Raw genomic sequence first — 14,104 nt, 5'->3', positions numbered from 1 at the left:
CAGTGCACTCTCTGGACTCACTGCACTGCATCCCCAGTGGTGCCAGTGCTATCCCTGGACTCAATGTAGTGCATCCCCAGTGGTGCCAGTGCACTCTCTGGACTCACTGCAGTGCATCCCCAGTGGTGCCAGTGTACTCTCTGGACTCACTGAAGTGCATTCTCTGTCGTGCCAGTGCACTCTCTGGACTCACTGCAGTGCATCCCCAGTGGTGCCAGTGCACTCACTAGACTCACTGCACTGCATCCCCAGTGGTGCCAGTGCACTCTCTGGGCTCACTGCAGGGCATCCCCAGTGGTGCCAGAGCACTCTATGGACTCACTGCAGTGCATCCCCAGTGGTGCCAGTGCACTCCCTGGACTCACTGTAGTGCATCCCCAGTGGTGCCAGTGCACTCTCTGGACTCACTGCAGGGCATCCCCAGTGGTGCCAGTGCACTCTCTGGACTCACTGCGCTGCATCCCCAGTGGTGCCAGTGCACTCTCTGGACTCACTGCGCTGCATCCCCAGTGCTGCCAGTGCACTCTCTGGACTCACTGCAGGGCATCCCCGGTGGAGCCAGTGTACTCTCAGGACTCACTGCAGTGCATCCCCAGTGGTGCCAGTGCACTCTCTGGACTCACTGCAGTGCATCCGCAGTGGTGCCAGTGCACTCTCTGGCGTCACTGCACTGCATCCCCCGTGGTGCCAGTGCTCTCTCTGGACTCACTGTACTGCATCCACAGTGGTGCCAGTGCACACGCTGGACTCACTGCAGTGCATCCCCAGTGGTGCCAGTGCACTCTCTGGACTCACTGCACTGCATCCCCAGTGGTGCCAGTGCACTCTCTGGACTCACTGCAGGGCATCCCCAGTGGTGCCAGTGCACTCTCTGGACTCACTGCACTGCATCCCCAGTGGTGCCAGTGCACTCTCTGGACTCACTGAAGTGCATCCCCATTGGTGCCATTGCACTCTCTGCACTCACTGCACTGCATCCCCAGTGTTGCCAGTGCACTCACTGGACTGACTGCACTGCATCCCCAGTGGTGCCAGTGCGCTCTCCGGAGTCACAGCACTGCATCCCCAGTGGTGCCAGTGCACTCACTGGACACACTGTACTGCATTACAGGTGGTGCCAGTGCACTCTCTGCACTCACTGCACAGCATCCCCAGTGGTGACAGTGCATTCACTGGACTCACTAGACTGCATCACCAGTGGTGCCAGTGCACTCTCTGGACTCACTGCACTGCATCCCCAGTGGTGCCAGTGCACTCTCTGGACTCACTGCAGTGCAGCCCCAGTGGTGCCAGTGCAGTCTCTGGACTCACTGCAGTGCATCCCCAGTGGTGCCAGTGCAGTCTCTGGACTCACTGCACTGCATCCCCAGTGGTGCCAGTGCAGTCTCTGGACTCACTGCACTGCATCCCCAGTGGTGCCAGTGCACTCTCTGGACTCACTGCAGTGCATCCCCAGTGGTGCCAGTGCAGTCTCTGGACTCACTGCAGTGCATCCCCAGTGGTGCCAGTGCACTCTCTCGAGTCACTGAAGTGCATCCCCAGTGGTGTCAGTGCACTCACTGGACTGACTGCACTGCATCCCCAGTGGTGCCAGTGCGCTCTCCGGAGTCACAGCACTGCATCCCCAGTGGTGCCAGTGCACTCACTGGACTCACTGTACTGCATCACAGGTGGTGCCAGTGCACTCTCTGGACTCACTACAGTGAATCCCCGGTGGTGCCAGTGCACTCTCTGCACTCACTGCACAGCATCCCCAGTGGTGCCAGTGCACTCACTGGACTCACTGGACTGCATCCCCAGTGGTGCCAGTGCACTCTCTGGACTCACTGAACTGCATCCCCAGTGGTGCCAGTGCACTCTCTGGACTCACTGCACTGCATCCCCAGTGGTGTCAGTGCACTCTCTGGACTCACTGAACTGCATCCCCAGTGGTGCCAGTGCACTCTCTGGACTCACTGCACTGCATCCCCAGTGGTGTCAGTGCACTCTCTGGACTCACTGAAGTGCATCCCCAGTGGTGCCAGTGCACTCTCTGGACTCACTGCAGTGCATCCCCAGTGGTGCCAGTGCACTCTCTGGACTCACTGCACTGCATCCCCAGTGGTGCCAGTGCACTCTCTGGACTCACTGCAGTGCATCCCCAGTGGTGCCAGTGCACTCTCTGGACTCACTGCACTGCATCCCCAGTGGTGCCAGTGCACTCTCTGCACTCACTGCACTGCATTCCCAGTGGTGCCAGTGAAGTCTCTGGACTCACTGCACTGCATCCCCAGTGGTGCCAGTGCAATCTCTGGACTCACTGCAGTTCATCCCCAGTGGTGCCAGTGCACTCTCTGGACTCACTGCAGTGCATCCCCAGGGCAAAAGCGGGGATGTGAACATAAGACGAGAAGACCCTGTGGAACTTAAAAATCAACGACCACCGCGAATCCTCAATCAACCCCACTGGGGCCACTACCATCGCAGAGCCTGGTCGATATTTTTCGGTTGGGGCGACCTTGGAGGAGAACAAATCCTCCAAAAACAAGACCATACCTCTTTACCTAGAGCTACCCCTCAAAGTGCTAACAGTGACCAGACCCAATATAATTGATTAATGGACCAAGCTACCCCAGGGATAACAGCGCAATCCCCCTCAAGAGCCCATATCGACAGGGGGGTTTACGACCTCGATGTTGGATCAGGACATCCTAATGGTGCAGCCGCTATTAAGGGTTCGTTTGTTCAACGATTAACAGTCCTACGTGATCTGAGTTCAGACCGGAGCAATCCAGGTTGGTTTCTATCTATGACAGTACGACAGTTCTATCTCCCCAGTACGAAAGGACCGGGAAAGTGGGGCCAATACCACAAGCACGCCCCCCCCCTCTAAGCAGTGAAACCAACTAAACCGTGAAGAGGGCCTTCCCCCACCACTTTCAATCCTAGAAAAGGACCAGCTAGAGTGGCAGAGCCCGGCAAGTGCAGAAGGCTTAAGCCCTTTCCCCAGAGGTTCAAATCCTCTCCCTAGCTTCACCCATGATTCAAATAACAACACTAAGCTGCCTCATTATATCCCTCCTATACATCATCCCAATCCTGATTGCCGTAGCCTTCCTAACCCTAGTAGAACGGAAAATCCTAAGCTACATACAATCCCGCAAAGGCCCTAACGTTGTCGGGCCTTTTGGCCTACTTCAACCATTTGCGGACGGACTGAAACTATTTACCAAAGAGCCCATCCGACCCTCTACCTCTTCCCCACTTCTATTCATTCTGATACCAATACTAGCCCTTGTCCTAGCCCTCACCACTTGAGCACCACTACCACTCCCATTTCCCCTAGCAGATCTAAACCTCGGAGTTCTCTTCCTAATAGCCATGTCAAGCCTAGCCGTCTACTCAGTCCTATGATCAGGCTGAGCCTCGAACTCAAAATACGCACTAATCGGAGCCCTACGGGCAGTAGCACAGACCATTTCATACGAAGTGACACTGGCCATAATCCTGCTATCAATAATCATACTAAGCGGAAGCTACACACTCAGCTCCTTTGCCGTCGCACAGGAGCCTCTATACTTCATTTTCTCCTCATGACCCCTAGCAATAATATGATACGTATCCACCCTAGCAGAGACAAACCGAGCTCCTTTTGACCTCACAGAGGGCGAATCTGAGCTAGTCTCAGGGTTTAACGTTGAATACGCCGCAGGACCCTTCGCCTTATTCTTCCTAGCTGAATATGCGAACATTATGCTAATAAATACACTTACAGCCATCATATTCCTAAACCCAAGCGCCCTAGGGCCACCCACAGAACTATTCCCCGTCATCCTAGCCACAAAAGTCCTCCTACTATCTTCTGGTTTCTTATGGGTCCGAGCTTCATACCCACGATTCCGATATGACCAACTAATGCACCTACTATGAAAAAACTTCCTACCCCTCACACTAGCTCTGTGCCTCTGACACATCAGCATACCTATCTGCTATGCAGGCCTACCTCCTTACATAAGGAAATGTGCCTGAACTACAAAGGGTCACTATGATAAAGTGAACATAGAGGTATAACAGCCCTCTCATTTCCTGTTGACCTTAGAAAAGTAGGAATTGAACCCACACAAGAGAAATCAAAATTCTCCATACTTCCCTTATATTATTTTCTAGTAGAGTCAGCTAATCAAGCTATCGGGCCCATACCCCGAAAATGATGGTTTAACCCCCTCCTCTACTAATGAACCCTTACGCGACCCCAATCATAACCTTCAGCCTCATCTTGGGCACCACAATCACAATTTCCAGCAACCACTGAGTTCTGGCCTGGACAGGACTGGAGATCAACGCACTAGCCATCATTCCCCTAATTGCCAAATCCCACCACCCACGAGCAGTAGAAGCCGCAACGAAATACTTCCTAACCCAAGCAGCTGCTTCCGCCCTGGTCCTATTCTCTAGCATAACCAATGCCTGAGTCACCGGCCAATGAGACATCACACAAATAAACCACCCAACCTCCTGTCTACTACTGACAGCAGCAATCGCTATTAAACTGGGCCTAGTGCCATTTCACTTCTGATTCCCAGAAGTACTACAAGGATCGCCACTAATAACAGCCCTGCTACTCTCGACCCTCATAAAATTCCCCCCACTAACCCTGCTCCTACTAACATCCAAATCCCTCGACCCAGCTCTACTCACCGCCATGGCCCTAGCCTCAACAGCACTAGGAGGCTGAATAGGACTGAACCAAACACAAACACGCAAAATCCTAGCCTTCTCGTCCATCTCCCACTTAGGCTGAATCGCCATCATCCTAGTTTACAGCCCCAAATTGGCCTTACTTACCTTCTACCTATACACAATCATAACATCAGCCGTATTCCTAGCCCTTAACAAAATCAAAGCCCTTAACCTATCCATGATCACAACCTCATGAACAAAAACCCCAGTGCTAAACGCCACCCTAATACTAGTACTTTTATCCCTAGCAGGCCTCCCCCCATTAACAGGCTTTATACCAAAGTGACTTATCATCCAAGAACTAACTAAACAGGAAATAACACCAGCAGCCATGGCAATTGCCATGCTATCACTGCTCAGCCTCTTCTTCTACCTACGCCTCGCATACCACTCAACAATTACCCTTCCCCCCAACTCCTCTAACCACATAAAACAATGATACACTAGCAAAGCCCCAAGCACACCTACTGCGGTCCTTGCCTCACTATCAATCCTCTTACTTCCCCTGTCCCCAATAATACATGCCATTGTCTAGAAACTTAGGATAACACCCCAAACCGAAGGCCTTCAAAGCCTTAAATAAGAGTTAAACCCTCTTAGTTTCTGCACATTAAGACTTACAGAATATTAACCTGTATCTTCTGAATGCAAGTCAGACGCTTTAATTAAGCTAAAGCCTCCCTAGACAGATGGGCTTCGATCCCACAAAACTCTAGTTAACAGCTAAATGCCTAAACCAATTGGCTTCTGCCTACAAAGACCCTGACGCACCCTAGTGCGCATCGATGAGCTTGCAACTCAACATGAATTTCACTACAGAGCCGATAAGAAGAGGAATTAAACCTCTGTAAAAAGGACTACAGCCTAACGCTTCAACACTCAGCCATCTTACCCGTCACCTTCATCAACCGATGACTATTTTCCACTAACCATAAGGATATTGGCACCCTGTACCTCATCTTCGGGGCATGAGCAGGAATAGTCGGCACCGCACTCAGCCTATTAATCCGCGCAGAACTAGGACAACCAGGAACTCTCCTAGGCGACGACCAAATTTACAATGTAATCGTTACCGCTCACGCCTTTGTAATAAGCTTCTTTATAGTCATACCCATCATGATCGGAGGATTCGGCAACTGATTAGTCCCCCTCATAATCGGTGCCCCCGACATAGCATTCCCGCGAATAAACAACATAAGCTTTTGACTCCTCCCCCCATCATTCCTCCTCCTACTAGCCTCATCCACTGTAGAAGCTGGCGCCGGCACAGGCTGAACTGTCTACCCTCCCCTAGCAGGTAACCTTGCCCACGCCGGAGCTTCAGTAGACCTGGCTATCTTCTCACTCCACTTAGCCGGTATCTCCTCCATCCTTGGGGCCATCAACTTTATCACCACAGCCATCAACATAAAACCCCCCGCACTCTCACAATACCAAACCCCACTATTTGTCTGATCCGTACTAATTACCGCCATCCTACTCCTTCTATCACTCCCCGTACTCGCCGCCGGTATTACAATATTACTAACTGATCGAAACCTAAACACCACATTCTTCGACCCCGCTGGAGGAGGAGACCCAATCCTGTACCAACACCTATTCTGATTCTTCGGACACCCAGAAGTCTATATTCTGATCCTACCGGGGTTCGGAATCATCTCACACGTAGTCACGTACTACTCAGGCAAAAAGGAGCCCTTCGGCTACATGGGAATAGTCTGAGCCATACTATCCATCGGCTTCCTACGATTCATCGTCTGAGCTCACCACATGTTTACAGTAGGAATAGACGTTGATACCCGAGCCTACTTTACATCAGCCACTATAATCATTGCCATCCCTACCGGAATCAAAGTATTTAGCTGACTAGCCACCCTGCACGGAGGAACAATCAAATGAGACCCCCCCCAATACTATGAGCTCTAGGATTTATCTTCCTATTTACCATCGGAGGATTAACAGGAATCGTTCTTGCAAACTCTTCCCTAGACATCGCCCTGCACGACACGTACTACGTAGTTGCCCACTTCCACTACGTCCTATCCATAGGCGCCGTCTTTGCCATTCTAGCAGGATTTACTCACTGATTCCCACTACTCACTGGGTTTACCCTACACCAAACATGAGCAAAAGCCCACTTCGGGGTAATATTTACAGGAGTAAACCTAACGTTCTTCCCCCAGCACTTCCTAGGCCTAGCAGGAATACCCCGACGATACTCGGACTATCCCGACGCCTACACACTATGAAACACCATTTCCTCCATCGGCTCCCTAATCTCAATAGTAGCCGTAATCATACTAATATTCATCATCTGAGAAGCCTTTTCGGCCAAACGAAAAGTCCTACAACCAGAACTAACTACCACAAACGTTGAATGAATCCACGGCTGCCCTCCCCCATACCATACTTTCGAGGAACCGGCCTTCGTCCAAGTACAAGAAAGGAAGGAATCGAACCCTCACATGCTGGTTTCAAGCCAACTGCATTCACCGCTCATGCTTCTTTCTTATGAGACGTTAGTAAACCAATTACATAGCCTTGTCAAGACTAAATCACAGGTAAAAATCCTGTACATCTCATGTGGCCAACCACTCCCAACTAGGATTCCAAGACGCCTCATCACCCATCATAGAAGAACTCGTTGAATTCCACGACCACGCCCTAATCGTTGCCCTAGCTATCTGCAGCCTAGTTCTCTACCTTTTAGCCCACATACTAACAGAAAAACTCTCGTCCAATGCTGTAGACGCCCAAGAAGTAGAGCTGATCTGGACAATCCTACCTGCTATCGTCCTGGTACTCCTCGCCCTCCCATCCCTACAAATCCTCTACATAATGGACAAAATCGATGAACCAGACCTCACCCTAAAAGCCATCGGCCACCAATGATACTGAAGCTACGAATACACAGACTTCAAAGACCTATCATTCGACTCCTACATAGTGCCCACCCCAGACTTACCCAACGGCCACTTCCGACTGCTAGAAGTTGACCACCGCGTAGTTATCCCAATAGAATCCCCCATCCGCGTAATCATTACTGCAGGAGACGTACTCCACTCCTGAGCAGTCCCAACGCTCGGAGTTAAAACAGACGCAATCCCAGGCCGACTAAACCAAACTTCATTCATTACCACCCGGCCTGGGATTTTTTACGGACAATGCTCAGAAATTTGCGGGGCTAATCACAGCTACATACCCATTGTAGTAGAATCAACCCCACTCCCACATTTCGAGGCCTGATCGTCCCTTCTATCATCATCCTAATCATTAAGAAGCTATGCAACAGCACTAGCCTTTTAAGCTAGCCAAAGAGGGACTTCCCCCTCCTTAATGATATGCCACAGCTTAACCCCGCACCATGATTTTCAATCATAATTATAACCTGATTAACCCTAGCACTCCTCATCCAACCAAAACTACTAGCCTTCACCACAACCAACCCCCCATCAAATAAGACCTCCCTCACTACCAAACCCACACCATGATCCTGACCATGAACCTAAGCTTCTTTGACCAATTTTCCAGCCCCAATCTATTCGGCATCCCCTTAATCCTACTATCCCTACTCTTCCCAGCCCTACTATTCCCGTCCCCAAACAACCGATGAATCAACAACCGCCTTTCTACTATCCAAACATGACTCCTTCACCTAATCACAAAACAACTAATAGTCCCACTCAACAAAAATGGCCACAAATGAGCCATAATATTTACATCCCTAATAATCATACTTCTTACAATCAACCTTCTAGGCCTCCTTCCATATACATTCACCCCAACCACCCAACTATCTATGAACATAGCCCTAGCCTTCCCACTATGGCTCGCCACACTACTAACAGGCCTACGAAACCAACCATCAGCCTCTTTAGCCCACCTATTACCCGAAGGTACCCCTACACCCCTAATCCCCGCACTAATCCTGATCGAAACAACCAGCCTACTAATCCGCCCCCTAGCCCTCGGAGTCCGCCTTACAGCCAACCTTACAGCAGGACACTTACTCATCCAACTCATCTCTACAGCCTCCATTGCATTAATACCCACCCTTCCTGCAGTATCCATCCTAACAATAATCATCCTACTACTCCTAACCATCCTAGAAGTAGCAGTAGCCATAATCCAGGCCTACGTCTTCGTGCTCCTTCTAAGCCTATACTTACAAGAAAACATCTAATGGCACACCAAGCACACTCATACCACATAGTTGACCCAAGCCCTTGACCAATCTTCGGGGCAGCCGCCGCCCTACTCACAACCTCAGGATTAATCATGTGATTCCACTACAACTCATCCATACTACTAACCCTAGGCCTCATCTCAGTACTCCTAGTAATACTCCAATGATGACGAGACATTGTACGAGAAAGCACCTTCCAAGGCCATCACACTCCCACAGTCCAAAAAGGCCTACGATACGGCATAATCCTTTTCATCACATCCGAAGCATTCTTCTTCTTAGGGTTCTTCTGAGCGTTCTTCCACTCGAGCCTGGCCCCAACCCCAGAACTAGGAGGCCAATGACCCCCAACAGGAATTAAACCACTCAACCCGATAGAAGTCCCCCTACTAAACACAGCCATCCTACTAGCCTCAGGCGTTACCGTAACGTGAGCCCATCACAGCATCACAGAAGGAAACCGAAAACACGCCATCCACGCCCTAACCCTAACGATCCTCCTGGGATTCTACTTCACAGCCCTACAAGCAATAGAATACCACGAAGCCCCATTCTCAATCGCCGATAGCGTCTACGGATCTACCTTCTTCGTTGCCACTGGATTCCACGGACTCCACGTAATCATCGGATCCTCCTTCCTGACCGTCTGCCTCTTCCGACTGATCAAGTTCCACTTTACATCAGACCACCACTTCGGATTCGAGGCAGCAGCCTGATACTGACACTTCGTAGACATCATCTGACTATTCCTCTACATAACCATCTACTGATGAGGATCTTGCTCTTCTAGTATATTAATTACAATTGACTTCCAATCTCTAGAATCTGGTATAAACCCAGAGGAGAGCAATGAACGCACTCATGTTCATATTCGCCCTATCATCAATCCTAAGCGCCGCCCTAACCGCATTAAACTTCTGACTCGCCCAAATAAACCCCGACTCAGAGAAACTCTCACCGTACGAATGTGGATTCGACCCACTTGGATCTGCTCGATTACCATTCTCAGTCCGATTCTTCCTCAGTAGCCATCCTGTTCGTCCTATTCGACCTAGAAATCGCCCTCCTACTCCCCCTGCCATGAGCCGTCCAACTCCAATCCCCCCTAATGACCCTCACCTGAACTGTAGTGATCCTCCTTCTCCTAACACTCGGACTGGCCTACGAGTGAATTCAAGGGGGCCTAGAATGAGCAGAATAACAGAAAGTTAGTCTAACCAAAAAGATAGCTGGTTTCGACCCAGCAGATTACAGCCAACCCTGTAACTTTCTTATGTCGCCCCTACATTTAAGCTTCTACTCAGCCTTCATTTTCAGCGGACTAGGGCTAGCCTTCCACCGAACCCACCTAGTATCCGCCCTACTATGCCTTGAAAGCATAATATTATCGATATTCGTAGGCCTATCAATATGATCCATCGAAAACCAAGTCTCCTCATTCACCATGGTACCAATTCTCATGCTAACCTTCTCAGCGTGTGAGGCGGGCACAGGCCTGGCCATCCTAGTAGCCTCCACCCGCACACATGGCTCCGACCATCTACACAACCTAAACCTCCTGCAATGCTAAAAATCATCCTACCCACAATCATACTTCTTCCAACAGCCCTGCTGTCTCCACCAAAATTTCTATGGACTAACACCACCTTATACAGCCTCCTAATCGCTGCCCTAAGCCTACAGTGATTAATCCCAACCTACTACCCCTACAAATTTTTATCCAACTGAACAGGAATTGACCAAATCTCATCCCCCCTCCTAGTACTATCCTGCTGACTACTCCCACTCATAATCATAGCAAGCCAAAACCACCTGCAACAAGAACCCCTACAACGCAAACGAATCTTTATCTCAACCTTAGTCGCAGTCCAGCCATTCATCCTACTAGCCTTTTCCACCACAGAACTAGCACTATTTTACATCTCATTTGAAGCAACCCTCATTCCCACCCTAATCTTAATCACCCGATGGGGGAACCAACCAGAACGCCTAAGCGCTGGCATCTACCTGCTATTCTACACGCCAGTAAGCTCTCTACCCCTGCTAATCACAATCATACACCTATACGTGAAAATTGGCACCCTGCACCTGCCAACCCTACAACTAACCCACCCAACCCTATCCACCTCATGGACAGGAATACTATCAGGTCTAGCACTGCTCATAGCATTCATAGTAAAAGCCCCACTATACGGCCTACACCTCTGACTGCCAAAAGCCCACGTAGAAGCACCCATCGCAGGCTCAATACTCCTCGCCACCCTACTACTAAAGCTAGGAGGATACGGAATTATACGAGTCACTCTATTTATGGGCCCACTGTCCAACCTCCTGCACTACCCCTTCCTAACCCTGGCCCTATGAGGCGCCCTAATGACTAGCTCAATCTGCCTACGACAGACAGACCTAAAATCACTAATCGCTTATTCATCCGTTAGCCACATAGGCCTAGTTATCGCCGCAGGAATAATCCAAACCCACTGATCATTCTCAGGGGCAATGATCCTAATAATTTCCCATGGACTAACTTCCTCCATACTATTCTGCCTAGCCAACACAAACTATGAACGTACGCACAGCCGAATTCTACTACTCACACGAGGCCTACAACCTCTCCTACCACTCATAGCTACTTGATGATTGCTGGCCAATCTAACAAACATAGCCTTACCCCCAACAACAAACCTCATAGCAGAGCTAACCATTATAATCACCTTATTCAACTGATCTGCCTTCACGATCATCCTAACAGGAATCGCAACCCTACTAACCGCCTCCTACACCTTATTCATACTACTAATGACCCAACGAGGCTCAATCCCCTCCCACATCACATCTATGCAAAACTCAACCACGCGAGAACACCTGCTCATAACACTCCACATTATCCCAATATTCCTCCTAATCCTCAAACCCGAACTGATCTCCGGAATCCCCTCATGCAAGTATAGTTTAAACCAAACATTAGACTGTGATTCTAAGAATAGAAGTTCAAACCTTCTTACCTGCCGAGGGGAGGGTTTAACCAACAAGAGCTGCTAACTCTTACATCTGAGCCTAAAACCTCAGCCCCCTTACTTTTAAAGGATAACAGCAATCCACTGGTCTTAGGAACCACCCATCTTGGTGCAAATCCAAGTAAAAGGAGTGAACCCCACACTACTAATCAACTCCCTCACACTACTCACGCTGACAATCCTCCTAACCCCAATCATCCTGCCATTTCTATTTAAAAACTTTAAAAACACCCCACAAGCCACCACCCGCGCTGTTAAAACCGCATTCCTAATTAGCCTAGCCCCTACAACCGCATTCATCTACTCGGGAGTAGAATCTGTCACCTGCCACTGGGAGTGAAAATTCATTATAAACTTTAAAATCCCCCTGAGCCTAAAAATAGACCAATACTCAATAACATTTCTTCCAATCGCCCTATTTGTAACATGATCAATCCTACAATTCGCCATATGATACATGGCCTCAGAGCCATACGTAACAAAATTTTTCACCTACCTACTGACATTCCTAGTCGCCATACTCCTCCTAACAACCGCAAACAACATATTCCTCCTATTCGTAGGCTGGGAAGGAGTACGAATCATGTCCTTCCTTCTCATCGGCTGATGACAAGGCCGAGCAGATGCCAACACCGCCGCCCTACGAGCCGTAATCTACAACCGAATCGGAGACATCGGACTGATCCTGAGCATAGCATGACTAGCTTCAACATTCAACACCTGAGAGATCCAACAAGCCGTACACCCCCACCAAACCCCAATCCTCCCCCTCATAGGATTAATCCTCGCAGCCGCAGGAAAATCCGCCCAATTTGGACTCCACCCATGACTGCCCGCAGCAATAGAAGGCCCCACCCCAGTATCAGCCCTACTGCACTCCAGTACCATAGTAGTAGCCGGAATCTTCCTGCTCATCCGCATGCACCCCCTGCTAGCCACCAACCAGACAGCCCTAACTGCCTGCCTATGCCTAGGTGCTCTATCAACCCTATTCGCTGCCACATGCGCCCTAACCCAAAATGACATCAAAAAAATCATTGCTTTCTCAACATCCAGCCAACTAGGACTAATAATAGTCACTATCGGACTAAACCTCCCACAACTAGCCTTCCTACACATCTCAACCCATGCCTTCTTTAAAGCCATACTATTCCTATGCTCAGGGTCTATCATCCACAACCTAAACGGAGAACAAGATATCCGAAAGATAGGAGGCCTACAGAAAATACTCCCAGTCACTACTTCCTGCCTAACCATCGGAAACCTGGCGCTGATAGGAACCCCATTCCTAGCCGGATTCTACTCAAAAGACCTCATCATCGAAAGCTTAAACACATCATACCTAAATACTTGAGCCCTACTCCTAACCCTTATAGCCACAGCATTCACCGCAACCTACAGCATCCGCATAACCATCCTAGTCCAAGCTGGACAAACCCGAATCCCCCCAATAGTATCAATAAACGAAAACAACCCACTAATCACCGCCCCCCTAACCCGACTCGCCCTAGGCAGCATTACAGCAGGAATAATCATTACCTCTTTCATCACACCAACCAAAACCCCCCCAATAACCATACCCCTTATCACCAAAACTGCTGCCATCCTCATAACAATCCTAGGAATCATCCTAGCCCTAGAACTATCGAACATAACACACACCCTCACTCACCCCAAACCAACCCCCCTCATAAACTTCTCCTCTGCATTAGGGTACTTCAACCCCCTAGTACACCGATTCTTCTCCAAAAACCTACTAGAAAAGGGACAAAACATTGCCCTACACTTGATCGACCTCTCCTGACTCAAAAAAATAGGGCCAGAGGGCCTTGCTGAACTACAAGTAGCCGCAAGCAAAGCCGCAACCTCAATACACACAGGGCTAATTAAGGCCTACCTAGGATCCTTCGCCCTCTCCATCCTGGTAATAATCCTAATAACACACAGACTCACTAATGGCCCCTAACATCCGCAAATCCCATCCCCTACTAAAAATAATCAACAACTCCCTAATCGACCTACCTGCCCCCTCCAACATCTCTGCCTGATGAAACTTCGGCTCCCTTCTAGCCATCTGCTTAGCCACACAAATCCTAACAGGCCTGCTACTAGCCATACACTACACCGCAGACACTTCACTCGCCTTCTCCTCAGTAGCTCACACATGCCGAGACGTCCAGTA

At 49.6% G+C, this 14,104-nt stretch overlaps 1 pseudogene; it reads left to right on the top strand.

Moving 5' to 3' along the window:
- The first annotated feature begins 8,060 nt into the window (after positions 1-8,060).
- On the top strand, positions 8,061-10,493 carry LOC136790700 (cytochrome c oxidase subunit 3-like; annotated as a pseudogene).
- The last annotated feature ends 3,611 nt before the right edge of the window (positions 10,494-14,104 follow it).

The sequence above is a fragment of the Anser cygnoides genome, chromosome 4 (genome assembly GCF_040182565.1).
Source record: "Anser cygnoides isolate HZ-2024a breed goose chromosome 4, Taihu_goose_T2T_genome, whole genome shotgun sequence".
Taxonomy (NCBI): domain Eukaryota; kingdom Metazoa; phylum Chordata; class Aves; order Anseriformes; family Anatidae; genus Anser; species Anser cygnoides.
Note: the sequence above shows the minus strand (reverse complement) of the source record. Positions and strands in the feature narration are given on the sequence as shown.